The sequence below is a fragment of the Ambystoma mexicanum genome, chromosome 5p (assembly GCF_040938575.1).
Source record: "Ambystoma mexicanum isolate Mex_15411 chromosome 5p, UKY_AmexF1_1, whole genome shotgun sequence".
Lineage (NCBI taxonomy): Eukaryota > Metazoa > Chordata > Amphibia > Caudata > Ambystomatidae > Ambystoma > Ambystoma mexicanum.
The window spans coordinates 409587394-409614485 of NC_090930.1; positions in this window are offsets into that span (position 1 = coordinate 409587394).

The following is a 27092-nucleotide window of genomic DNA, read 5'->3' on the forward strand; positions in this document are numbered from 1 at the left end:
AATCTATCTACAACTGGCAGAAAATCTTGTGTAATTCTTGTTTGATAGTATTCTCTGAATGGTTACGCTGCCCGACGGTACTAGTTGTTACAAAATCATCCAAAAATCCATTTCATTTTCGTTTCCTTGCGCATCTGACAGTTGGCACATTTATACCAATTTCTCTGCAAAAATCTATGAGCAGCTGCCAGATTACGTTCCAATCATCACGCGTACTTTGCAAGCTGCTTATCACACAGTGCTTTGACCTGTGCAGAATTGATTTGTGGCGACTGCCATTTTTCACCCAATCCATGAGTCAATGACAATAAATTATCAAATATTATGAGGTTGGCCACAAACTAGATAGTATTCACAGAAGCGATAGCCCGCGCCCCTTTATACGCACATTGGCACTCGCATGGACTCCAAACCCCACACTGGAAATGCTTTCTAGCACATCCATTATTTTTTTACATTGCTCTTTTACAACCGTTACAGACTGCCATCTGCAAGCCGACCTTGTGTCCGGCAGCCAACCTAACTCTCGAATTTGCAGTTTATGGGCCTAGAAAGAGTACATTGGGAGAAACCTGAAGGTGTCTCACTCGCTAGTCTCTGGGGATCTGTCATCCAGGTGACCAGGACATGGCCATCGCTATTGAATCCAGCTCCTGGGGGTGGCCCAGTGCAGGAGGATCACCTGGATGAGGGGTCTTCGGGGAGTGGAGGTGGGTCACCAAAGGGTGGGAAGTGGTATCCCCTTTCCTGTAACACCTTTTCCCAATCCTACCAGGTAGGATACCTGGAAGCTCAACTCCCACCCCCTTTCCCGACACAAACACTTTCTCACAGAAAGTTAATCGTGAGCGACAACAGACTAACACCAGAGGCGTATACCTGACATGACCCAGCACCCTGTTCAGGCAATTACTAACCATTACACACACCTGACTCCCATTACACTTCCCCACACCCAATAAAAGGCAGAGCAGGAAAGCACACGAAGAAGCACCAGCAGTTCCAAGGTGGCGATTTAACACAAGGAGAAAGGCGGCGAAACCGGAGAGGTTTGCAAGGAGGGAAGTATTCTTGAACTCTAGAAACTGTTACTTTTACGAGACTTGGAAAGGCTGAACAAAACTACACTGTGCATCGGAGGTACCTGGGGCTCTCCCGCGTTGATAACCAAAGCAGCGAGGAGCAATTGCCGCTGTGGTGCTGTCCTTGGCTCCTACAACAAAGCAGCCTCAGTAAAGACAGCACAGCGAGTGAGTCAGAGAGACTGATACCAAACCAGCTTGTGTTTCAACCAAGGTTGCAAGTGGCAACATTGTACAGAAAAATCCAGTATGTGAGACATCTGTGATGAGCGACATGAATATAATCTGAAACCAAGGGAGTGATTGAACTTTGGGAGGCCAAGAAAGATATCGTAGACAGAGTAGTCCGGTGCCACGTGGGTGCTCATTCCAAAGTCTCTGTTAGGTCTCCAACTGATGCTAAGTATTGAAAAGCGAATCTTGAAATCGAAGTGGTCCTGCAGCGGGTCATGCTGAACCCTGTGCACATTTGAAAGTCTTTGATAGTTTAATGTGAAATGCAATTGGTCTGAGCCCGGCTGAGGGAGACTAATGGGATAAGAGGAAGGATCTGAGCCCGGCTGAGGGGGATCCAGGGTGAACCGTGAGTCACCCGAGAAAGAATATTCTCTGAACATTATAAAAAGGGGATCTGAGCCCAGAAGAAGGGGATCCACGGTAACAATCGTGATAGAAAAGGGATCTGAGCCCGGCTGAGTGGGATCCAGGGTGAACTTTGTGTTTTATTTGTACATCAAGTTCAAAATCAAGAGACTTTTTAGAAGTACAGAGACTTGTACACAGAAGGTCCTCTTGCTGGTAATGGAACTGTACCCTCGTGCCATAGAAGCCAGAGTCTGTGCTTGGCTCGAGTGAACCGCTTTGCCCTGTGCTGAAAACATGGGGAAGGGAGGCCAACTGCTGGAACATCCTGACGTATTTATTTGTGAACTCTTCTTTATTTTTCATGAACACTACCCCGACATAATTTGGAAATTAGCAGTAAGGATTGGCAATTGTTTTATTTTTGTATAGGCCCTTTTATTTTGACAAGACTCCACTAGGACTGCATTATTATTATTTGATGGTCGAAGCTTCTTCCCATCCATAGATTTAGGTTTAGATAGGCATTCATCACGCCCTTGTAAAAGTTCAATAAACACCCTTGAACTGTGGTCACATGGCGTCAGGGGTGGGAAGTGGCTCAATTGAAACAAATTGGGGAACCCTACAATTTCAGAATCTTAGTCATAGAGCCTCCAACCTCTCTGTTGCCACGAAAGAATCAATAGGCTTCAATAAATGTAGCAGTAGAGAGGCTACTATCCCTTCTGGGAAAAGATGAATGATTCCCACAGACTTGGTTTTAATACCCCCTCCTTAGCGTTACATAGGATTTGCCCCAAAATCTGCCCTGCCTTGAAATTTCTATATAGATGTTCTAGCAGGCGTCATCGATCCCAACTTCTGTGGAGACATAGAGGTTCTCTTACAGAATCATGGTGGGATCCCATTTGAAGTACATCATGGGGACCAAATTGTCCAATGAATTTTGGAAAAGGCTCCATTACTTTATTTTAAAGAAAGTGAACCTGACATAACAAAAAGAGGTACCTTATGCTTTGGGGAAGCTGATACACCTAACATTGAAGGGAGAAAGGGAGAAGAGCCTACCATCCATCACAACCTGGCCTTCGCCCAGCGAAACGATCCAGCCCTCGCTGAAGTTTTTTTACAAGCTATACCAGAAGGAAAAGGTATAGAAAAGGGGAGCATTTCTTTTCTTACAGCAGGGGTTGCTATATAGAAAAGAAACATCGATAGAAGGCTTAGGTAAACTCAGTTAGTAATCCCCAAAACCCACTGAAAGATTGTTCTAGAGATTTGCGCATTCCCATCTGACAGGGGCCACATAGGACAATCCAAAACCCAGGCACATATCAGTGGGAAGTTTTACTGGTCAGGGATTGACGCTGATATAAAAACCTTTATTCAGACTTGTGAAATATGTCTGAAAAATAGCACTCATATCCCATTACCTGCCCCTCTGAATCCTTTACCAATCATATAAGTCCCCTTTTCAAGAATTGGGATGGACATCATTGGACCTTTAGAAACATCTAGACTGGGCAACACATATGTCCTTGTGATGGTTGACTACGACACTAAATGCCCAGAGGCATTCTCTATGCGGAAAAATACCACCCAGCAAATCCTAAAGCACCTCCTACCGTATTTTTACATCGTTGGTTTTTCTACAGAAATCCAGACGTATCAAGGTTCATATGTTATGAGCAACCTCATGGCTGAAGTCAAAGAGCTACTCCATATTACCACGTTACGAACTTCCGTGTACCATCTCCAAACAGATGCTTTGGTAGAGAGATTCAATAAAATGCTTAAAATGCTCCTCAGAAAGTTGGTAGATAAAGACCGGAAGGACTAGGAATGAATGATCCCCTCTGCACTATTTGCAGTGAGGAAAACCCCTCAGGCATCTACTGGATTCTCTCCTTTTGAACTACTCTATGGTAGAGAATCTAAAGATGTCTTGGACATGCTCCGGGAGACATGGGAAGAACGAGAAGCGGCACTGATTCCCCTCTCGCAAACGGCTACCAGATTGCAAGTGCATATGAAACTTGCTTGAGTTCCAGTCTGTTCTCATATGGAAAAAGCCCAAATCCAACAAAAATCCACTTACGACAAAAATATGAGCTTAAGATCATTTTCCATAGGGCATAAAGTGCTAGTGCTCTTACCCACCTCGGAAAAAAATCTCCTCTCTAAGTGGCACAGGCCATAAGAAATACTGGAACGAATGGCAACCTGTACTTATAAAGTGGCCCATCCTGACAGGAAAGAAAAGTTCCATCTATATCATGTAAGTCTCTTAAAAGAGTGGGAAAACCCGCCGGCCACCTATGCCACAATACTATCCTGTTTGGTACCAGAAAAGATAGTCAACTTTGAATTAATTCCCCTAGAGCTATTTATTCAACAACAGAAAGATTGAAAAGATTTAGTCACAACGTTTCCCAATGTATTCTCGGAGAAACTAGGAAGAGTAAAAGGCACACATTAGTACATTACAACACCTAAGGGAAATGTAGTTCATCTAAAACTGTATAGACTCCCGGAAGCCCATAAACAGATTGTGGTTGAGGAAGTGAATAAAATGTTAATAGCAAATATTATTGAGTCCTCTTACAATCTTATGGTCCCCTCTGTCCCCCCCCCATGGGCGTAGGACATCGGGAGGACAGAGGGGACAAATCCCCCCACAATTTTAAGTGGGCGGATATAATGGCATTTATCCCCCCCAGAATATATGTGTTGTGCACAGTGCAGTGCACTGTCTCTGCACTCTCTGCAGTTGCATCATGCATCGTGTAAAAATACTTCTGCAGACTGCAGCCATCAGCGTGCAAAAGTACAAGTTAGTACTTCTGCTCACTGCGTGCCGCGCGCCTACGCATTTGGTACGTGCCCGGGCCGGGGAACAAACTGCTCTTGCCCCTGCGCAGTGCACTGCTGCGCAGTCTAAGCTTGCGTTTTTCCAGAACGAAGTGGAGCAGCCAGGCAGCAATGTATGCTCGTGCTGACCGAGAAGGCTGGGCCGGCCTCTGCAATGGACGGTGTTTGATTATCGAGGGAGTGGGAGACTAGAGAGAGACTCAACTCGAGCTAGCTAAGGTAAGTGTCATTGTGTGTGTGTGTGTGTTATGTTGTATGACTGGACGAGGGAGGGGGACAGCATGTGACTGAGTCTAAGTGTGTGATGTCCTGAGGCGGGGGCTGATCCTTAAGAAAACCACAACCCGATGTCAAGACAATATGCAGTGTCAAAGTAGAAATGCAAATATTTTGCATTACACTGTGAAATGTATGGTGTTCTTTTAGAGAGTTTTCCTTCATGGTTTGGGAAACACTGAATTTGTGACAAATGTTTTATCCACACAAAAATCCCTTTTAATTGAATCACTGCCGCTACATCTGCCGCTCCAGAGCAGCTTTATTTTTTAAAGATGACCCAGTGTTACAGGTCACCAAATTCTAGGTCACTGTACCAATGTGTGTGTGTGTGTGAGTATTTGTACATATGCAACCAGAATAAAAACAACAAACGCACCCAACAAGTGTTTTCAAATGTTAATTCTTTGACACAGCCATTACTTCAAGCGCTGGGCAGTTTTTTAATTCTCCCAATTTAGGGGATTTGACCAGGATAACACATGTTTTGTTAGACATGGAGGAGATGCCGGGATTAACCCATGGGTCTCCTGTTTGCACAGTTGAACGCCAGCAGATCATATTTCCATCGTGCCACCTACACAGTGTCTGCCATTTTAGTGGCATTTACATTATTGGATAGTAAACTGCGTGACTTGTGGTCCAGAAGGGTAAACGTTACTAAATTATGATTATTTTTCATTATAATCTAGCGTGGGTGCTGTAGGTCCTCCATCATATGCTATGCTCATATCCTTATTCAGATACGCTTTAAATAGTGCACTGGCTGCTCTTCGCTCCTGGAATATGGATGTACGAACCTATAGTGAGTCCCCCACGTGCATTTGTAAGCCGAAGAAAGGCGAGGCCGCTGTGCTGGATTGGCCAACTGCTGTAATCTGCAAGCGTGCATGTGGGTAATGCACACACACCTGAGCAATGTGTTTAAAGGGCTGTTTATACCCGTTGGGGTTTGCCCTCTGTGCTGGTGGCACTGTGGTGGCAGTCTGTGTGACTCTGGGGAATGCCCACTCACACCTGGGAAAATCACCCTGACCAAGGGGCACCTCGAGGACGTATTGGACGATATGCAGTGATCTGCCCAGGATGTTAATGGGGCTGTATGTTTGATACTTTTGTAGGGTGCTGTAACTCATAAGGGGATGCAAAAGAGATGTTGAGCAATAATATAGGTTTCTTGATTAGCATTCAATGGCATGAGAACATATTTATCTTCTGAAAGAGTGACACCTACTTGGAGGAGTCCCAGCAGAAAGGAAGGTGTGGAGCAATAAAGACATTAGAGGAAAACGGGGCATTTTGGAGTGAACTCGGGGTGCATTTGTCCTTGGCCAGTTGGCTGGGACCCTTGTAGACATTGTGGGCCTTGGCTGTTTTTGAACTTTATGGGCACTGTCTGCAAATTGGTGTGTGAATTGTTTCTCAAGTGCGCCCGGCAAAGGCTGTGTGGGGAAATGGAAAATGCATGATAAATGTGGATGGCCCAGAAAGTAAACTAAATCATGCCCCCAGTGCTGTTGGATCCCGATGCATTTCCAGTGATAGAAAAGTGGCTCAACTAATTGAGTACAGAATGTGTGCTTTCAGCGCTTGGAGGGGTGTCTCTGGTACCAATAAAGCCCATCCAAACAATGTGAGCGCTGGTCATCCCCCGCTGAGCCCAGAACAGTAATTACCCAGGCCTTAGGTGAGATTAATTAATTAATCTGTTATTACATGCTGGGGCACCCTGTAGTACTTACCCCTCCCACGCCCCTCTTATTTGTCACTGCACTTGCGTTCCGAATATCTCAAAGCCTAGTAGGACCGCTGTTTGGTCTATTATTTATTCATTGCCTTTCCATTGTTTATTTGTTCCCTTGCTCCCTTCCCTTTTTCCTTGTGCCACTTTGAAACACTGTTTTTGTTGTATAAGCACCTTACAAATATCCAATAAATAAATAAATGCTCAATACCAGAGACCAGTCTCTAAGTGTTGGACAGGGATTCAAACCTGTGTTGCTCTGCATTATCTTGCTTCCAAAACAACTGTGTTGCCCCTCAGCTATCCTCCCAGCTCATAAGGCTGCTAATGGCAGTGTCGAGTCCATCCACTTAAGGGGGTGGGTAAATCGGAGCTCAGGCAGAGTCGACAACGGATACCTAGAATGCTGCCCCGTGCCAGTATTGGTGATTTAGGTCTGCATATTAAGAAATTATTAGATGGTTGTATTGCAGCCTCTGTGAATTCTAGAGCAGTCTCCCCCCTCATTAAAAATGAGATCCCTGAGGAGGCATTTGCTTTTCAATGATCATGCATGCATTGTGCATTCTTGGTGAGCGCCACACATTGGCAATTTAGTGGCAGGGCGACACTGTAAGCACAGAGGGGCTTGTCTTGAAGCTGTGTTGCACTTTGGATTTAGTACTATGTATACTCGCTGAGTTTATCACAGGAGTACAGGGGATGCATGTTAATATATGGCGTGGTGGTATGCCCACTCTGCATTTGGTGATTTGGTGAGGATTGATATAGACCAGACCTAGACCAGTTGTGTGTGAGCCACTTAGTTATAAAGTTGAGGTAGCTCTATTTACATTATGTACATATTCAGATACTTAAGTATAGTTACATAGAGACCTCTCACGTCATTGGGTGTCTGTCTTGAGCCACCTCTCCAATACTCACATGACACATTAGATTAAAGCGCCCCTTTAGGGGATATGTACTAACATAATGCAAATTAAACCCTGCACACTAACAAATTGCCTTCTTCAAGACTTCCGTAATGTTGATGAAACTCCTGAAGGACATAATTTAAAGTATGTCCATGTGTTAGCTACCATCCTATATTGTTCAGCAGCACTCTTTTTGTGCCTGATTTACAAAGTGCTTTTTAATGGGATTGCTCCACTGTAAAACGCTTGAAGCCCTTTGTTTCTAGAGCCAGAGATGTTAACAAGAGCCTAGCACTCAAACATTACAATATATAATTCTGAGGGATCTCTTGTGCCCGTTGCAGTGTTAGGCAAGTGTCAGGTGTAGCGCATGTTCCAAAACTTCATAAATAAATATGTTGTGCTGTGCGCATCTAACATTGTGCTTCATATGTCCTTAGTTCAAAAAGGAACTTTGAAGACCTGAAGCAGTGAAGCTCATGTGCCTGAGGAAAGCAAAACCAGAGCTGATTTTCGATTACCTGCAGCAGCCAAACTTCACACACGAAAGCAGACAAATTACACAGCATAATAAGTGAGTAAAGTTAAGAGACAAATGCGGCTCGTACAGGCCATTGGCCATGCTCAATTACGACATTCAAATATTAACAACCATATTGGCCAAAAAGGTTCACAAAGTTGATAGGGACACTAGTACATGAAGATCAAAATGGATTCATACCGGGTCGGAACACCGCAGCGAACCTACGTAGACTACAACACATAGTGGCACAAATAAAAGACTCACACGAATCATATGCCGTTGTATCCCTAGATGCCACAAAAGCTTTCGACTCCATATACTGGTTGCTAGAGGTCCTAAGGCAATTCGTGTTGAGGGAATCCTTCATTCAATGGATAAAAATACTATACAAATCACTGGTGGCCAGAGTAAAGACCGGGAGGACAGGGTCAGGATTGTGGGATATTCAGAGAGGCACTAGACAAGGCTGCCCACTGTCCCCAGTGCTCTATATTCTGGGCCTAGAACCATTAGCCATATATATAAGGAAACCGTTTTTTGACACTGGCATCAGAATAGGGGGCGAATACCAAATTGTCTGATTATACGTGGACGATGTGCCTGAACGACCCCCCCCTTAACTTACCAACAATCCTAGAGGTCCTAGAGAACTTGGTGTCAGGGATCGCCTTCAACAGGGAGAAGTCCAGTGTATTCCCACTAGCGGGGCTGGTTGGGCACAAAGAGGCTGACCTTCCAGAAGTGGGAATCCAATGGAAGCCACACACATTCAGATACTTAGGGGTTAACTTGTGGCACACACCCGAACAGATGCACGGAGGCAAACCCCAGGTTGCGGTGCAAGGACTAAGAAAATCAACAAAGTTCTGGTCCAAATTGCCACTGTCGGTAATGGGCAGGGCTGCGGTGGTCAAAATTATAGTACTACTGAGGCTCTTATATTTCTTCCACAGCATACACTGTTTTATCCCGGCCTCCTTCTTCCGATTACTAGAAAAGCTATTAAGAGAGCTACTATGGGGCAACACCAGACACAAAATATCCCTTAGCGCACTAACACTACCATATAAAGCGGACGGAATTCAACTGCCAGACCTCGAAAGATATTTCCTGGCGGCTCAATTGAGCCACGTGGCAAGTGGCTAGCGGATGAGACTACCTCCGAAACTAGACTACTCCGGCATCTTGTGGCACCAGCGAACCTGAAAGAAATACTATGGGTCCCGGTGGGCTGCCTAGGGAAGACCCTGATGATAGAACTGGGCAGGAAAGTTTGGGACAGGACCCTGGAACTTACAGGGGGTACACCCTTACTCCTCAGACATTCCAATTGCAGCAGGGGTGTGCAGGGGGAAGGCAGACCTGGCCCTGATGAGAAAATGGGAGGGACACAGCATTTACACCTGGGCGGACACATACGAAGACGGGGCCTTCAGAGACTTTAAGCCCATGGCAGTGAAAGAAGGCCTACCCAAAGGCCAGTTTCTGTGGTATATGAGAGTCAGGGAGGGGGCCAAGGTGCAGTGGAAAGAGTGGCCGGGTGAACCCGAGCAAGACCCACTACTAACACTACTATACAACCTGGGGGATGGATGGAAACCAGTGTCCAAGCTCTATGCTCAATTAGCGGATAGCCCCAATCTTGAAAGTGATGCACTGAAGTGGGAGGCGGACCTGGAAGATGATATAACTAAAAAGGAATGGGAGAGAATCCTAGTGTACCCCTGAGAGATGTCAAGGAACGCTCGGTTCAGACTAATCCAATTACAGATCCTATATAGGACATACATGACACCCAACAGGATAGCCAAATTCATTAAGAACACTAACCCCCTGTGCCCCCGATGTAACTCAGAAAGGGCTGGAATGATGCACATGTTCTGGGGATGCCCGAAGATTCAGAACTTCTGGTCCAAAATAGAACAGACCTGTAGAAGAGCAGGTGTGGTGAGGTATGAATGGTTTCCGAAAGAATGCTTTCTGGGGGCATACCCAAGAATAAGTAAGTTGGGGCAAGTAGTGAAACTCATGGATATGGTGTGCGTGTTAGCCAAAAGAACTATAGCTATGGCATGGAGGGGGGCTAGAAGGCCATGTGAGCAGACGTGCTCTTGGAGGAGCTCCTGGAGATCCTGAACTCATCCGGAGTAAAAGTGCAGTTGCACTAGCCTTTTGGCGATAAACACATAGGTATCTGGTTATGAACAGATACGGAGCTGTTGCTGATAATCTGAAGCCCATACAAACTAAGAAACGCCAAATAGCGGCGAGCGACGTTCCCGGGGACAAAGACTTGTTGAAACAAAATGGTGGCCGCTCAAACAAAGAAGGAGTAACACCAGACCTGCTACGACACCCCTCATGTGTATGGCCGTGAGGCAAGGTGGGTGAGGCGAACATACCCCTTTTTGGCGTGTCGCAGGAGCGCACGCTTGCTATGGTTGGCCCCACTTGTGGAGGAAGAGTTCTGGAGTCCGCGCTAGGACCACGCCCGGGCTGTAGTGGGTGAAGCGGACCTAGTGGCCTGAACTGAAGATGCGCCCCACACCTCCTCGGCTAGTAGGGGCGAGCAGCAGACCCCGGTCCCACGCGGTCCACCGGGAGCTGGGGACTGCAGCATTGGTATCACAGCGCCCGCCCACAGGCTTCCCGGCGAGGGGACTTCAGTGTTCTGTGGTGGCCCCGGGGCTGCATGTGAGGCGCCCGGGGTGCGCCGCATATTACAGCAGTTCTCAGACTCGCTGTGAAGACGGACCTGCATGAACAGCTGGACCCTGCGGCCCGGGCGAGAAGGTGGGCAGAGCGACCCGGATATATTGTTGAAAGCGCGGGGCTGAGGATGCAAATCAGCTGGGCAGCGCTGAATGGACACATGGACAAGCCGGCAAATGGCAACGGAGATGAAAGAGGAAGAGAGCGGACCGGCAGACCTTCGCGGATGGTCCCTGGTGGCTCAGTGAGTTGGCCTGATGAAACAGTGAGGAGGGACATTCTGCTAGCTAATCACACGTCCTGGGCTGCTGAGACAACAGCCGGCAGAGGAGCGTGGATCAGGGGCACAGTGACGAAGTGGAAACGAAGCAGGAGGCCAACTCAACACTCACACTTGCCTCCCAGGGGATCAGAGAGGTGAGCTCACAAACTGTGCACAGCCGGTGCTACCTTCACCTAGACTTGTCAGCTGGGTCCTAAATAAAGGGCTCATAACATTGCCCTACCCCACGGTGGATAGGAGAGTATCTTGCCGGTGGAGGGACACACGCTGAGAGGAGATCCTGAATGAAGAGAGGTGCTGTGGGTATTACAGGCACAGACTGAACAGTGGATACAAACACCCCAAAAGGCCTCAACCACCTAGCGTGCACTACACAGGGAGGGCGGGCATAAAGAGTGCGACACGTGCGGACTACATATGGAGAGGGGGTGAACTTGTTTTGGCCCACAGCCTCCTGGACACAACGTGCCTGGTCCACAGCGTGGGCGGGCGCCGGATCGGAGTGCAGCCCTATATGCCTACGTGGGAGGACATAACCCACTCCAGCAGCGCATAGGTTGCTCCAAGACTCTCTTTGCGTGGCCTGTCCGGGCCCTGGCAGTAAAAGCTATCTGGTCCCACTGAGGCAGGCCTGAGGCGGGGCTTGCCCACGAATCGGCGGCACAACACCATGTACAGCAAACCTCTGAGAACAAAGGGCAAGCAACCCATGTTAGACAAATACGCCAGGACACCACTGGGCCCGGAAGGAGACAGAAGTAAGGACAAAACCCCGACCGGAAGCTCAGCCACCATGGGCACTAATCAGGAGGTCCTAGCGGCGATTGCGGACCTGAAAGTGGCTTGGGAGACCAGATTGGGACTTGCTATGACTGAATTGAAGGCGGCATTGGAGCTTAAAGTGGGTGCAGTGCAGGAGCAAGTGCACCTTCTCTTGTAAGATGTCAGGTCACTGGCGCAACGCACAGAAAACTTGGAAAAAGAGGTGGGCCCGAACACAGCGGACTGTCAAACTCATAAAGCAGACCTTCACGCACTAGTGCAACGTGTGGGCAACCGAGAGAGCAGGGCAGAAGAGGCGGAGGGACGCGCCAGAAGGAACAACATCCGCATTGTTGGCTTGCCAGAGGGAGCTGAGGCACCCAATCCTAGGGAGTTCATCAAATCCATGCTACTGCAGGAAATAACTGTAGAAGTGTTATCCCAGGGGTTCGCGGTGGAAAGAGCACACAGGGCCCTGACGAGGAGGCCAGCCTTGGGTAATCCCCCTAGGCCGGTGATTGCCAAGATCCTGAACTACAGAGACCGTGAACGGATCCTTGAGCACTTTCGGAAGGGCGGCACAATACAGAGAGGAATGGCAAATATAACCGCATAGCCAGATTATACCCTGTTGGTACAACGCAGCCGCATGAACTTTGGGATGGTGAAGAGAAGATTGCGCGAAGCAGGCCACACGTATATGTTGCTCTACCCAGCGAAGCTGAAGGTGTTCTACAAAAACAGAACCTTGTTTTTCGAGTCTCCGGAAGAGGCGATGGGGTGGCTCGACACGCATCCAGACAGGAGAAGGTGGTGGAAGAGATAAGTAAATCATGTATGCTGCACCGTGGTGGTCGCAGCCTAAGACTATGGGACTTGATTATTATGGTAGCTGTAGCTCAAGGGCGGGCTTGATTAGTGTTACGCTCACCTGGTATCCACAGGGACGCCACCCAGCCAGGTTACTCGCTGGTATGCTTCTCAGCTTTGCCCAGATGTGGTCTGCGGAGAAGGTTCTGCCTGAGATACAGGAGGACTGTGTTCAAGACTGACCGACTGGGGTAAGTATCCTCCCTCCACTTCCGTATGATTTCAGTCCCTCTGGCGCCCTCTCCTCACCTTGTGGTAGAATTAGGCGTGCTCTCCATCCTGCCTTCTTTGCAGGGGCACGTTGTCTTTCATGGGCGAGTGCAGTCCAGTTATTTCACTGACGCCGGCCCGTTTGATATTGTTCAGGTAGGTCTTATTGCTGTTCTTTAGCTTGGTTGCTATCCTGCATGACTTTCTTTGTTTAAATGTCTCTTTTTTCTCCATTAGGTATGCGGAGCTTCAGCGCAACAAACTGGCTTGGTTGAGCCCGCTGGTAAATGATGGTGCATTAAGAGTGCTATGTGCAGTGCTGCGAAGTCTTTGCCTTTGCTAACCTGTGTTTTCCTTCCTTGTAGGTCGCTGTGTTCTTCAGCACAAGTGGAATGTCCGGAGTGGTGCCAGCCGAGAGGCGACCAGCCAGGTAAGCCTGTGGAATCAGAAAAAATACAATATTACAGCTATTACACCGAGCAAAGGAAAATACACTGACAGAGGCTTATAAAGATTCCCAGAATCTTTATTACAAAAATGAACAGTATTCAACAAAGTACACAAATAGCTATTTGTCCGTCAATACCTCACAGAGACCACCAGCAGGGTTCAATGTGAGCAGTGACAGAATTTCCTAGCTGGACATCGACGCATTTATACAATTTGTAAAATGATGTCCAGCCCTCTTACAGGTTAATCATTCACTGGGCTAGGGTCGCATATCTTGTGCATGTGGTTTACTTTTCAATACATTTACTAACATACTCCCTTATTCTTCAATTTAACATTTACACTCTTTACATATTGTTTTAATACAGACCAAACAAATGTTTCGCATATTATATTCGGATAGCATTACTGTTCTTGTATACTTGTAGTTTAACATTGCTGATTCAAGTAATCCCCTGCTCCCGAGGTCAACAAAGGACAAGGTCTACATGACCCTAACATATAGCCTGAGGGCAGATTGGACATTAACTCCCCTACAGAGTTTGGAGAGGTTAAAGCAAGAACAAGGACACACGAGACGGCCATTTTAGATTACAGGGTGACTTTGTATAAAACCCCAAAATGGCGGTTTCTAACCTAAAATGGAGGCTAGATTCAAGATGGCGGCTTACATCAATTTCTAAGGTCAAGACCTTGCGGTAGAGAGTTCTTCGTGAACAATTTTAAGCAACTTGGCGTAGGCCAATATACATACAAATCGTTTGTAATAAGAGGCATAATTTAATATCCGATTTGACAAACCCTCCTTTTGGCCTATGTCAAGTGCTAACGCTACTTCCGATTTGCTTGCAAGTAACTCCATACGTCATCGTCCATACACCCCGAATCATTGTCGGACATATCTATTGCCGTTAGGTCTGATACCAGAGTTTTTTGGAGAGCTCCTTTGGGGCGTATATTTTATTTCCTAATCCACTTGTTGCTCGCGCGCAACATCCCCCTAATACTGAGCATATACCAGGGAGACACTGTATACAACAACAAAGAAACAAAAAACTTCCCAAGATAATCAGTAGGGCCGAGAACAACTTCCATCCCCATGACCGTAGGAGGTCCCAAAATCATGTACCAAGTTCCCAATTTCCCTCAGGAACATGTACTTCCGAATTAAGAACATGTAGATTTGGATCGCCCTAAAGATCGTTGGAGAGGAGTCTGGAACGTAAACGCAGCAAGCGGACCCCACTAATTTACATACTCCTCGCTCTGCCAGGATGACATCTAATGCCACCCGGTTCTGAAGAGCCACTAATCTTATCGTTCTATGCTCTAACGTCATATTATAGAGTATGTCAGTGATCCGATTGATGGTTCTCTCAATACTCTCGCTAGTCCCCTAATATCTTCTGAATTCGTAATTTGCCCAAAAAATGGAACAAAAGATTTCATAATATCTCCTAGAGCTTGCACTGGAGTATCCCCTTTTATACCTCCTCGTGGACGAGTCTTTGAAATTTCTATAGTACTGGCAATAAATACCCCAGGTAATAGAATCCCTAAATAACAGGTTCCTTGCCAATCCCTGGGCAACCACGGAAATGCCACATTACCGCAAACAAAATAGACAGGTCCACCTACGTACAGAGGTCTGTTTTCACTAGTCAAATTCGCAACGTTGGCGCACTTTCTAAAATTACCCATTGACCGTGTTCCATTCCTCTGTATGCAGAAGGATACTGAATCGGGGCTATGATTAACAGAATAAGATGGAGGCGTGGCATCCTTATTGCCTATAGGAGCCATTTTGAAAGAGATTAAAGACTGAAAAGGACGAGACAGTCTATCAGAGGGCCTAACAGAAGCAACGTTTGGCTTACTTCTATTTTCAAAAATCAAGCATCCCAGGGGCATTAAAACATTCTTTTCAAAACTATTTAAATTTGTACCATCAAAGTTCCCTGAGATGCTGTCATTCCATCAACCAAAAAATAGTGCTCTAAGAGAAGCGTAACAGGCAGTTGCCAGAGGCAAAGGGTAAATATGCCAACCTAGCCCCTTATCCCCATGTTGCGGTAGATGAGTACAGATCCAGCAATTGGTCTTATTAAAAATTGCATGAGTGGCATTCATTATTAACAAAAGGGTATTATTCTGATAATTCCGTCTATGCAAAGAATCTCTAGGCGACAAAGTATGCAATTGCGGCCATAACCACGGCAAAACCTCTGTTGAAAGAGTTTTTTCCTAGGTTCGGGCTGCAGAGAGTCGACTGGTTACAGTAGTCTGAAAGAAGCACATTTTCTATATCCCACAGTGAGCTTTGGCATACCCCAAATATTAGCAGGTCTCCCCATTACCACCTCAAAGGGAGAGAGCCCAGTCTTAGTTTGAGGGGTCGTTCTCATCGATAGTAACACGATCGGTAAGGCGTCCGGCCATTTTAGCTTGGTACCAGCACACGTCTTAGCGAGTTTGTTCTTTATAATGCCGTTGTGCCTTTCCACTAATCCGGCACTCTGGGCATGTCTAGCTGAATGGAACCGCTTGTCAATCTGTAATCCTTTGCAAATTTGCAGGATTACAGTGGCAATAAAGTGTGGCCCATTATCAGACCAGATGACTCTCAGCAGCCCGAACCTAGGAAAAAACTCTTTCAACAGAGTTGTTGCCGTGGTTATGGCCATTGCATCTCTAACCGGGAAGGCCTCAACCCACTTACTAAAGGCGCAAATAACAACCAATACATATTTAAGATTGTTACACCGTTCCATTTCAATAAAATCAAAGTGAATAACCTCAAACGGGACAGAAGGTGGAGCGAAACTTCCTCTAGGAGTCGAGGTACCTTTTCCTACATTGTACTGCAAGCAAACCGTGCAGTTCTGGACAAAACGCTCCGCAGTTTTGAAAATCTTATCATTGGCCCACACACGTGTCGGACCATGAGCCATAATAACCATCATTGTAATGTAGGCGTCACGGAGTAACCATTTCCCTTCAACATTGTCTACCCAACACCCATCATCATCCAATCTCCCTGCACCCTTGATCCATCTCTTAGTTTCCTCTATGGTAGCATCTGCTTGAATATCTTTTACGGCATCAATACTTTCTCCCAAAGTGCAAACATTTACAATTTCTTTTACAGCGTACATTTCTGAACTGAAATCAGTGGCAGTCTGTTTAGCTATCTGATCAGCGAAGGCATTCCCTTTTCCTACATCATCGTAACTTTTTGATGTGCTGAACATTTTATGATAGCTAACTGAACAGGGAGTGCAAGTGCTGAAAGCAATCGCACTATTAAAGTGCCGTGTTGGATTTTCGTTCCGTGCGAGGTCAAGAAACCTCGCTCTTTCCAGTCTACCGAAATTGTGGGCCACCCCAAAGGCATACTGACTGTCAGTATATATATTCACTGTACGCCCTTCAGAAAGCTCACAAGCTCGAGTTAACGAATTTCTGCGGCCTGCGCAGCGTTATCCATAATTCTTTTAGTTTCCACAACCGTGCTTAAGGTAGTGACAGCATAAGCAGCCGTGGATGTACCGTCTGGAAGTTTAAAACAAGAGCCGTCACAAAATAGGTCTCCTTGAGGGCTATTCAAAGGTGTGCCTTTCAAATCGATTCTGCCTTTAGTCTCTTGCTCTGTCATATAAAGGCAATCGTGTGATGTATCGTCATCATCAACAGTATTTTGTGAGACAGGTAAAAGTTCAGCCGGATTTAATACGCAACACCTCTGAATTTGAATGTGGGGGGCAAACGAGATCAGTTCATATCTTGTCAATCGTGCAGAAGTGAGGTGTTGCGTTTGAGTTCTATTCAATAGAATATCTACAGAGTGAGGTACCATTAGGGTTAACGCATGACCCAGGACTATTCCCTCACTCTGTTTTACAGACGCAGCAGCAACAGCGCGCAAACATCTTGGCAAAGCGCATGCTACAGGATCAAGGGCGGAAGAATAGTAGCCGCACGGCCTATTCTTCCCTCCAAGTTCCTGTATTAACATGGCCAAAGCACATCCATCACGTTCATGCACAAACAATACAAAGGCCTTATCATAATTCAGAGTTCCTAAAACCGGCGCTGAGCACAGCGCGGATTTGAGCAAATCGAATGCTGTCTGGTGTTCCAAGGTCCATGGCAATGGCAAAGAAATGCCCTTCTTTGTCAAAGCCAGCATTGGTTTAATCGTTAACGAAAAAATCGGGATCCACAATCTACAATAAGAAGCCATACCAATCAAGGCTCTAACTTCCTTTTGCGTATTTGGGACAGGCATACCAGAAATGGTCTTTATTCGTTCAGGTGTCAACCGTCTTCTCTCCTTTGACAGGAGATAGCCTAAATAGGCGACCTCCTGGCAACAATATTGGAATTTCTTAAGTGAAACTTTGTGGCCATGTTTTGCTAGATGACAAAGCAACAAGATGGTGCCTTCTTTACAGGCACTCTCAGAATCAGCAGCCAAGAGGAAGTCATCTACGTACTGCAGTAACGTGCAAGTAGTAGGCAACTTGAGGGTATCAAGCTGCTCTTTCAATGCCCTAGTATAAATACCTGGACTCTCAGTGTACCCTTGTGGTGCACGAGTGAATGTAAACGAGCGTCCACCTAGGGTAAACGCAAACAAAGACCTGCTATCCTTGTGTATGGGAATACTGAAAAACGCATTTTTAAGATCAACAACGCCAAAATGAGTGGCAGAAGCCGGAATCATGGTTGATATCTTTGTAACATCAGGTACAATAGGAAATTGAAGAGCCACAATTTTGTCAATAGCGCGTAAATCAATTATAAAACGAAAGGGAATCACATTATCACCTTTTTGTATACTGGCAAAATGGGGCTGTTATATATGCTACCCGTAATCTCCTCAATTACTCCACGATGTACAAAATCAGAAACTATACATTTCAAAGCCTGTTCGCCTTCAACTGAGATCTTATATTGCGGGATGCGAGGCAATTATACTCCATGTTTCAAAATAATTTCAACAGGTTCAATTTGGAGAATGCCCACATCATTATCATCAATTGCCCATAAGCATTCTGGAACATTACTAAATTCTGGCGGTAAAGGTCGAGTCAAAAACTGAGAGGCGAGTGATTGCTGAGGTGAAATTGTTACCCGAATTCCATCCGGAGAACAATGTATTACTGCGTGTAATGCCTTCAACAAATTTAGCCCCAGCAAGTTCTCCCCACAGTTTGTGGTAAGTAGAAATGGACACTGTTCCGTGAAGGGACCCAGTGTTATCGGTACCGGCAAAGAGACCGGACAAACTACAGGTGTGCCTGAAAACCCTACGGAAACGTTGGATTGCCCTGACAGGGGAATATTTGGAACCCGCGAATGATCAATGGAACATTTCTGTGCTCCCATATCTACTAAAAATAGATGCTTCCTATTTCCCACCGCCATCTCAACGTAGGGGCCTTTTTGATGAGCGGGAATAGGAGTAGGTTCCAAATCCTGCTTCGGGCAATCCTAGCGGAACAGAATATTATCAAAAGGAAGCTCTTCGGAGAAGTACGCGGCAGAAGGGTGATCAAAAATGTTTCTATTATCCACATTCGAAACTTGCTTATCTTGTGAAGGAGGTTGCTGCGGTTCTGGTGTAAACTGACCTCTGCCAGGGCCCCCCGCACCTGGGCGACCTCTGTATCGTCTACTCATGTTCCCAAATGACCTTTGCTGTAAGGTCGGACATTGTGCGCGCCAGTGGCCTTCCTGCCGGCAATGGGCACACTGGTTAATGGTTACCGGAGCCAAGGGCGCACTTCCCTGTGGAATTTACTGACCTCTAAATTGATTACCCCCTCTAGGGTTTCTAACAATCTGCTGCAATAAAACTTTAGTTTTCAAGTCACCCTTTTTTTTTCAAGTTTCTCTTTTTCAGTATTTACACGATTTTCATAATACTGAGCCATAGGCAATACTTCAGATTGGGACTTCGCCTGCCAAGCGCTTTCAGAGGACATAATCTGTAACTGGATGTCAGGCAGCAATCCACGTACAAATTTGTCGACAAACAACCTTTTCCCTCACTCTGTGCCCAAGACTTGTCCACTGAAATCCGAGAATACCTGCTCGAACTGATTGAAAAAATCGGTAGCACCCTCAGACTTTCCTTGGACACAGGCCGTAAGCTTGTCCCAAATGATTCTTTTTTCTGGAACCATAGTTTTCAATTTTACAATAATTCTATCAGGCAAGGTTAATATCACTTGAGGTGGTTGTTTGCCAGCTGGTCTTTCTCTGTCCAGCCTAGTCATGTTATCCCATGTATCTCCCAACCCAGGTATGTCGTCTATAGTCCTAATCTGCTTCCACAAATCAACTGGCAGGAGTACGGGAAATAATAGGTCAATATCACTTAAAGTGAATACCGACGACTGTAAGACCGACTCTATTTCTTTATAGAATCCGGTCGGATTTTTTCTTATATCAGGAATAGATTGCTTTATGGTGTTCACTTCCTGTCTTGAAAAAGGGACGTGAACAAACTGTGAAACGTAATGTGCAGGAATTTCTCTGGCTAATATACCTCGTGCAGCATTAGCCGCAATCTCAACTTTCGGGACAAATGTCGGAGGGACCACTCTCATAGGCAACTGAGAAATAGGCAGCTCCGAACGCTTACTAAGCAACAGAGCCAAGTCAAGCGCTAAGGCAGTCGAAGAAATATCAATCGAAAAAGCTCTCTTATAAACACTCAACAATTCTGCGGGACAACAAATCTTTCTTCTTACACACTCATTCTGCAGGTACTCTACCATCACCTGTATCACTTTCTTTTGCATTTCTAATGTATACTGACTATATGTGTCATATACTTCATCTGGAGTTATCGACATATCCGAAATCCATCTTATCGCGTCCTTTGCACAAATTCGTGCTTCCTCACCTTTTAATTCTCGATGAGGAGAAAACTGTTTCCGTAAGTACATAATACCTAAACTATCACCAACTACTTCCTCGTTCTGTAACTCTTCCAACTCCTTCCTATACTCAAAAATCCTCTCAACATGCTCATGTACCTTCTCCGCAGTATCTCTGGACAACGCTAAGGCGTTCAAATCCCGTAACCCTTGTGGGAAATCTACATCATTTAGTCTATTCCACATTATACTTAAATGAGTCCCTAATCCTTTGATAAAAACATTTTTCTCAGGAATATCTTTTAAATTTTTGAGTGTGGAAAAAACATCAGCTTGTTCACCCTTCTCCATACAATGTTTAGCCCAAGCAGTCAATTCACTCCTCTTGTCTGGGGACACAGCATTACGAGTCACAACCCTTGGTCTTGTTCCCTGGTCTACTACAAGCGATGCAGGATCACTTGGAAGAGGAAGAGTAGGCACATTCTGAATAGCAACAGGTGAAGGCAAGGGGGCAGGAAAAGGGGCAACGGCTGGAAAAACAACAGGAAGAACAACAGGGAGGACCGGAGGAACTATAGGAGGGGGAACTACAACAGGAAGGGGCAAAGCGCCAGGAGGATTGACATATGGAGGTGGCGCGGAGGCATCGGGCCTTCGTTCATGCAAAAGTTTATAAATCAATTCGTCTGACGTATGAAAATCTTTTGAAGGGTAGATTTTCTGAATGCCTAATTAAAATGCCCTGTCCGTGTCCCTAACTGACTCCAATTGTTTATTTTGATCACATAACCGTGCCTTTACGACACTCGTCATATGTCGACGCATATGTTTCTCTCTACTCCTTTGTTGCTGCAAAGCTTCTGTTTTCCAACTGTGCAACGCGTCAAATGCTGCATGTCTAGCCTTTTTCTTTACTAATACAGACTCTAAATATTCTATACGAGGGATTTCAAAACTACCATTGGTTGGCCACCGGAGATTGGAATTATGTCTGGTTTGTCTGTGCCAAATGTCATTAAATGCTATACTACCAAAGCCTTTCTTACAGTACATAGTACATGCCGGCGACCCCTCCTGTGGTGCAGGACGGCTATCTTCCAAAGATTGTCTGTCGCTGCGGAAAAATGCCCTAAAGCAGGCAGACAATTTCCCAGGCATATCAAAGTTCTGGTGTTACCTGGTTAAATAATTGTGCTCGCAAGTACAATGCTTCAAATTCAAATTTGTCAGGGTTACATTAAGAATCGGGACATCAATCACCTGACCAAAGGACTGGGAGGCGCGATCGGGTTACTAAGGACAATGCAAAGGACCCACGTGTCTGGTGATTTTCGGCAAATTTACCCACCTCAAATATATGGACCCTCGTCAAGACGTCGTCTCGGGCTACAGCTCACCGTCCAGGGATCGGATCGTGCAGTTTCGTTGAGGAATTCACTTCTCGTTTTAGAGTGGCCGGTTCTGTTGGCACTGTCCGATCCCGGTCCGATAGCCGAGCCAACCTCCAACGAGACAAAGTCAATCTTGAGGGTCCCTATTCGGGCGCCATCTGTGGAATCAGAAAAAATATAATATTACGGCTGTTACACCAAGCAAAGGAAAATACACCGATACGGACTTATAAAGATTCCCAGAACCTTTATTGCAAAACTGAACAGTATTCAACAAAGTACACAAATAGCTATTTGGCCGTCAATACATCACAGAGACCACCAGCAGGATTCAATGTGAGCAGTGACAGAATTTCCTAGCTGGACATCGACGCATTTATACAATTTGTAAAATGATGTCCAGCCCTCTTACAGGTTAATCATACACTGGGCTAGGGTCGCGCCAGGTTCACTTTCCTAATTTACATATCTCGTGCATGCGGTTTACTTTTAAATACATTTACTAACATACTCCATTATTCTTCAATTTAACATTTACACTCTTTACATATTGTTTTACTGCAGACCAAACAAACGTTTCGCATATTATATTCGGATAGCATTACTGTTCTTGTATACTTGTAGTTTAACATTGCTGATTCAAGTAATTCCCTGCTCCCGAGGTCAACAAAGGACAAGGTCTACATGGCCCTAACATATAGCCTGAGGGCAAGTTGGACATTAACTCCCCTACAGAGTTTGGAGAGGTTAAGGCAAGAACAAGGACACACGTGACGGCCATTTTAGATTACAGGGTGACTTTGTATAAAACCCCAAAATGGCAGTTTCTAACCTAAAATGGAGGCTTGATTCAAGATGGCGGCTTACATCAATTTCTAAGGTCAAGACCTTGCGGTAGAGAGCTATTCGCGTACAATTTTAAGCAACTTGGCGTAGGCCAATATACATACAAATCGTTTGTAATAAGAGGCATAATTTAATATCCGATTTGTCAAGCCTTTTGAGCAGTTCGTAATTTGTAAATGTCTCTACTGCTTTCTTTAATATTGCCTCTATCTTCCTCTTTCAGGTCGTTCTGTCCGGGAGGCGTGCAGATTCGAGGAAGCTGTTCTCAGTAGCTGCGAGTGTTTAAAGATGAAGACTGCAGGTAAGAGGCTGCTGTTAATGATGTTCCTTTTGTCTCCTTGCGGGTTCTTCTTCTCCGATGTTCGAGGGAATAGTTGGACACGGTGAGCGTCACGTTGCAAGCTGCAAATTAACGTGAAGCGTGTTGTCTTGTTCGGGTGTGGTTTAAATAGCCCCAACAAAATAGTCCAGTAAAGTTGTCCCTAGGCTACCACACCCAAAACACTAGATCTCATAGCTTGGGTCTTAGGAACCAAGCTATGTGGATGCCTCCATGTTGGCTGACAATACAATAAAATAGTTCCCAAGCACATTGTTTTTCATGGTGTATGAGCCTGGCGCCATAAGGGCTTTTGAAGAGGACGCCAGGCCCTAGAGGCCCGAGTCCTGACTCCACCTGGCCAATGGGGTTGCCAGAGGGGGTTTTGGGCGAGGGTCGTGACAGCACTCCCCCCCTAAGTCCCCTCCCATGGTGTTCCTTCTGTCTGGCCCAGGTTTGGTTGGGAAGTTCCAATGGAATTTCCTGATTAGACGTGGTGCGTGGATATTCTCACTGGGCTCCCACGATCTATCTTGTGGTCCAAATCCTTTCCAATTGATGATATAATACAGCTTGGTCCTAGAGTATTTAGAGTCCAAGATATCTTTGACTTCGAATTCTGGTTCTCCGTCAACAAGTATGGGCTTAGGTGGTGTCCCAATCCGTGTACCAGGTTGCATTGGTTTCAGGAGGGACACATGGACTACCGGGTGGATGTGTAGATTAGGTGGTAAATCCAGTTTCACGGCTGCTGGGTTGATAATTGCCTTAATGTCATAGGGTCCTAAGAATCTGGGATAAAAGGTCCGGGTTCCCTTGATGGGTACAAATTTAGCGGCTAACCAAACATTGTCTCCTACTTGATAATCAGGGGCCTTTTTCCGGTGTTGGTCGGCGAATCTCTTTTGTTTTTCTTTGGCATGAATAAGGTGTTCCTTTGCCCTTTTGAAAGCCTGAGTAATGGTGGTGTGTAGAGTCTTTACCGCTGGCATTTCCAAGCTGGCTGGAAGGTCTAGTTCAGAGGTACGTGGATGTCTGCCATAAAGGGTATAGAAGGGCATTTGTCCCGTGCTTGAATGCAAAGAATTGTTATATTCATATTCGGCTATCCATAGTAGGTCTTTCCAATTCCTTTGTTCGTGGTGCAGCATGCACCATAAATATTGCTCGAGTGTCTGATTGGTTCTCTCGGTTTGGCCATCCGTTTGGGGATGGTGACTGGTAGATAGCCGAATGTCGATCTGCGCCATTGCACAACATTTTTGCCAGAAGTTGGAAACAAACTGGCTGCCTCGATCAGAGACCAAAACCGAAGGGAAGCCATGTAGCTTAACCACGCCCTCCAGGAACACTTTTGCTAAAGTGGCTGCGTCTGGGAGGCCTTTGAGAGGAATAAAATGGCCCATCTTCAAGAATAAGTCCACAACTACAAGGATGGTGTTGAACCCTTGGCTTGGAGGTAGATCAGTGATGAAGTCAAGGGAAAGAGTGTGCCATGGAACTGGAGGAATGTCCAATGGTTGTAGGAGACCAGATGGTTTTTGTTTCTGTGATGTATTTTGTGCGCAGACACCGCAGGGCTGAATATACTGAATGATGTCCTTACACCAGGTAGGCCACCAAAAGTTCTCTTTCACCTTAGCTAGGGTTTTGGCGATCCCAGGATGCCCTTCGATCAGTGAATTGTGATAGTTTGAAATAATATGCTGTTGTAATTCCTTCTTGGGTACATATAGGCGATCCATAAAAAGGGTAGATGGTCCTTGACGGTATATTGTTCTCCTTGAGTTTGCCATGCGAGGTATGCATCAGGATTCATTGTCCGTTCCATTTCTTTTCGTAGTTCTGCTTGTGTTAAGGCTGTCGTGATACCCAAGAGTTTGTCTTCAGGTATAATAGGTACTGGGTCTGGAGTTGTATATACTATTTCATCTATGCCCATGCGAGATAAGGCATCCGCCTTTCCGTTTCTGACTCCTGATCGAAATGTGATTACATAATCATATTCAGCGAAGAAAAGGGCCCACAGTAATTGGTGCGAGGACTGGGCCTTAGCTGTTTTGAGATATTGCAGCTTTCGGTGGTCTGTGATGACTCTAATGGTGTGTCTGGCCCCCAGAAGGTAGTGCCTCCAGGCTTTAAAGGCAGATTTGATAGCCAGGAGTTCCTTGTCCGTGATGGCATAATTAATCTCTGGAGGTGAGAACTTTTTTGACCAGAAGGCCACAGGATGTAGCTGGCCGGTTTACGGGTCTCTCTGTGAAAGGACAGCCCCCATTGCGAGACTGGATGCATCAGTTTCAACGACATAAGGGAGGTCTGGATGAGGATGTCGCAGGATTGGAGCGGAGGTAAACCTTTGTTTGAGTTCCTGAAAGGCTTCTTCTCCTTCTTCGGTCCAATCAAACTTTTTATTGTTTTTTCGTGATAGTAATGTGATTGGGTGCACAACCTGAGAGAAGTCTGGGATGAACTGGTGGTAGAAGTTTGCAAAGCCCAGCATGTTTTGTACCCCTTTCAGAGACGTCGGTGAAGGCCATTTCAGAATGGCATCTACCTTGTGCACGTCCATTCTGATGCCTCCTGGAGTAAGGATAAAACCAAGAAATTCTACTTCGGTGACGTGAAAAAAGCATTTTTCAAGCTTTGCAAACAAGCGATGTTGACGGAGCTTGGTGAGGACTGAACGAACGTACCTGACATGATCTTGTGCCGAGGCTGAGTATACTAAGATGTCGTCTATGTACACTAAGGCGCACACATCTATTAACTCCCTTAAGATGTCATTCATGAAATACTGGAATGCTGCAGGATCGTTGCATAACCCGAAGGGCATGACTTGATATTCAAACAAGCCGTACTTAGTACGGAAGGCGGTTTTCCATTCATCTCCTTTTCTGACTCGGACCAGGTGGTACGCTCCTCGAAGGTCCAATTTGGTATACATCTGGGCATCTTTAACTTGGTCTAGCATCTCAGGAATACGTGGCAAGGGGTAGCAGTTCTTCACGGTGGTCTGGTTCAATGCGCGGTAGTCAATACAGGTTCTCAAGTCTCCTTCCTTTTTCAGTACGAAGAACAAAGGACTGGCTGCGGGGGACTTCGAAGGACGGATAAATGCGTTTGCAATGTACTGGTCTAAATAGGATTTCAAATTAAGGTTTTCTGGTTCTGTGAGAGCGTAGATCCTGCCGCAAGGGATTTGTGCACCAGGAACAAGGTCCATCTGACAGTCATAGGGCCTGTGCAGCGGCAATGTATTGGCTTAGTCCTTTCGGAAAACATCCTGGAAATCATGGTATTCACTTGGCAAGGTATTAGTTGCTCCCAGGGTTGATACTGTTGCTCCGGGAGTCATGGGGATACAGACGTCAGGTTTCTCCTCTTGGTAATAGCAGGCAGGAGAGTAGTTACCGGGGAAGGTTAATTTTCGTGCTCGCCAGTCTATCAAAGGGTTGTGAGCAACCAACCATGACATCCCTAGCATTAGCCTGAACTGAGGTGCCTTGATGAGATCAAATGAAATAGACTCCCGATGTCCATCCTGGCACAGCAAGGTTACCCTGGCTGCGCACTGGGTTACTGGTCCGGAAACGATTTCTGTCCCATCTACGGTGGTTACCTTGTCCATAGTTGGCTTAGAACACAAAGGAAGCCCCATCTCTGCTGCCAGTTCTTGATCAATATAATTTCCAACTGCTCCGCTATCGATGTATGCTTCAACGGCATGCATTTGTGACGACTGTTGGTGCTTAATTAAGATCACTGGTATTGCAAAGTGCGAGGTCAGCAACTCTTTCTTCTCACTCGACAAACTGAGCTCTACGTTTGTCGAGCTTGGTAGTTTTCCGATTCCTTAGCTTCATCCTTCTCTGTGGCCCCGACTGTTCTTCTTGGGGGTTTTACTGGACAGTCCTTCAGGAAATGTCCTAGTTTCCCACAATACGAACGAAGCTGTTGTTGTCTTCTTTTGTCCCGCTCTTGTTTTGTTAATGGAGGCCGTATCCCTCCAATCTGCATGGGTTCTAAAAAATTTTCAGGTACACGGGGTGTATTTTCCCTTGGTCGAACATACACGGTCCAAGGGTCCGTCTTAGACTGGTCTGCCTTTCGGTCCTGCAACTGGTGGTCTAGCTGCACGACCAGATTTATGAATTCTGCACAGTCTCTGGGTGGATCAACCACCTGGGCTAAGACGTCCTTTAATTTGCCTCATAAGCCTCGATGGAATAACGTGGTTCTTTTGTTTTCTGGCCACCTAGCTTCGGCAACCAGTCTGTTGAAGGTAGCAATGTACGTTAACAAGTCCTGATTCCCCTGTCGGAGGGACAAGAGTTCATTGTCTACTGCTTGTTCCTGGG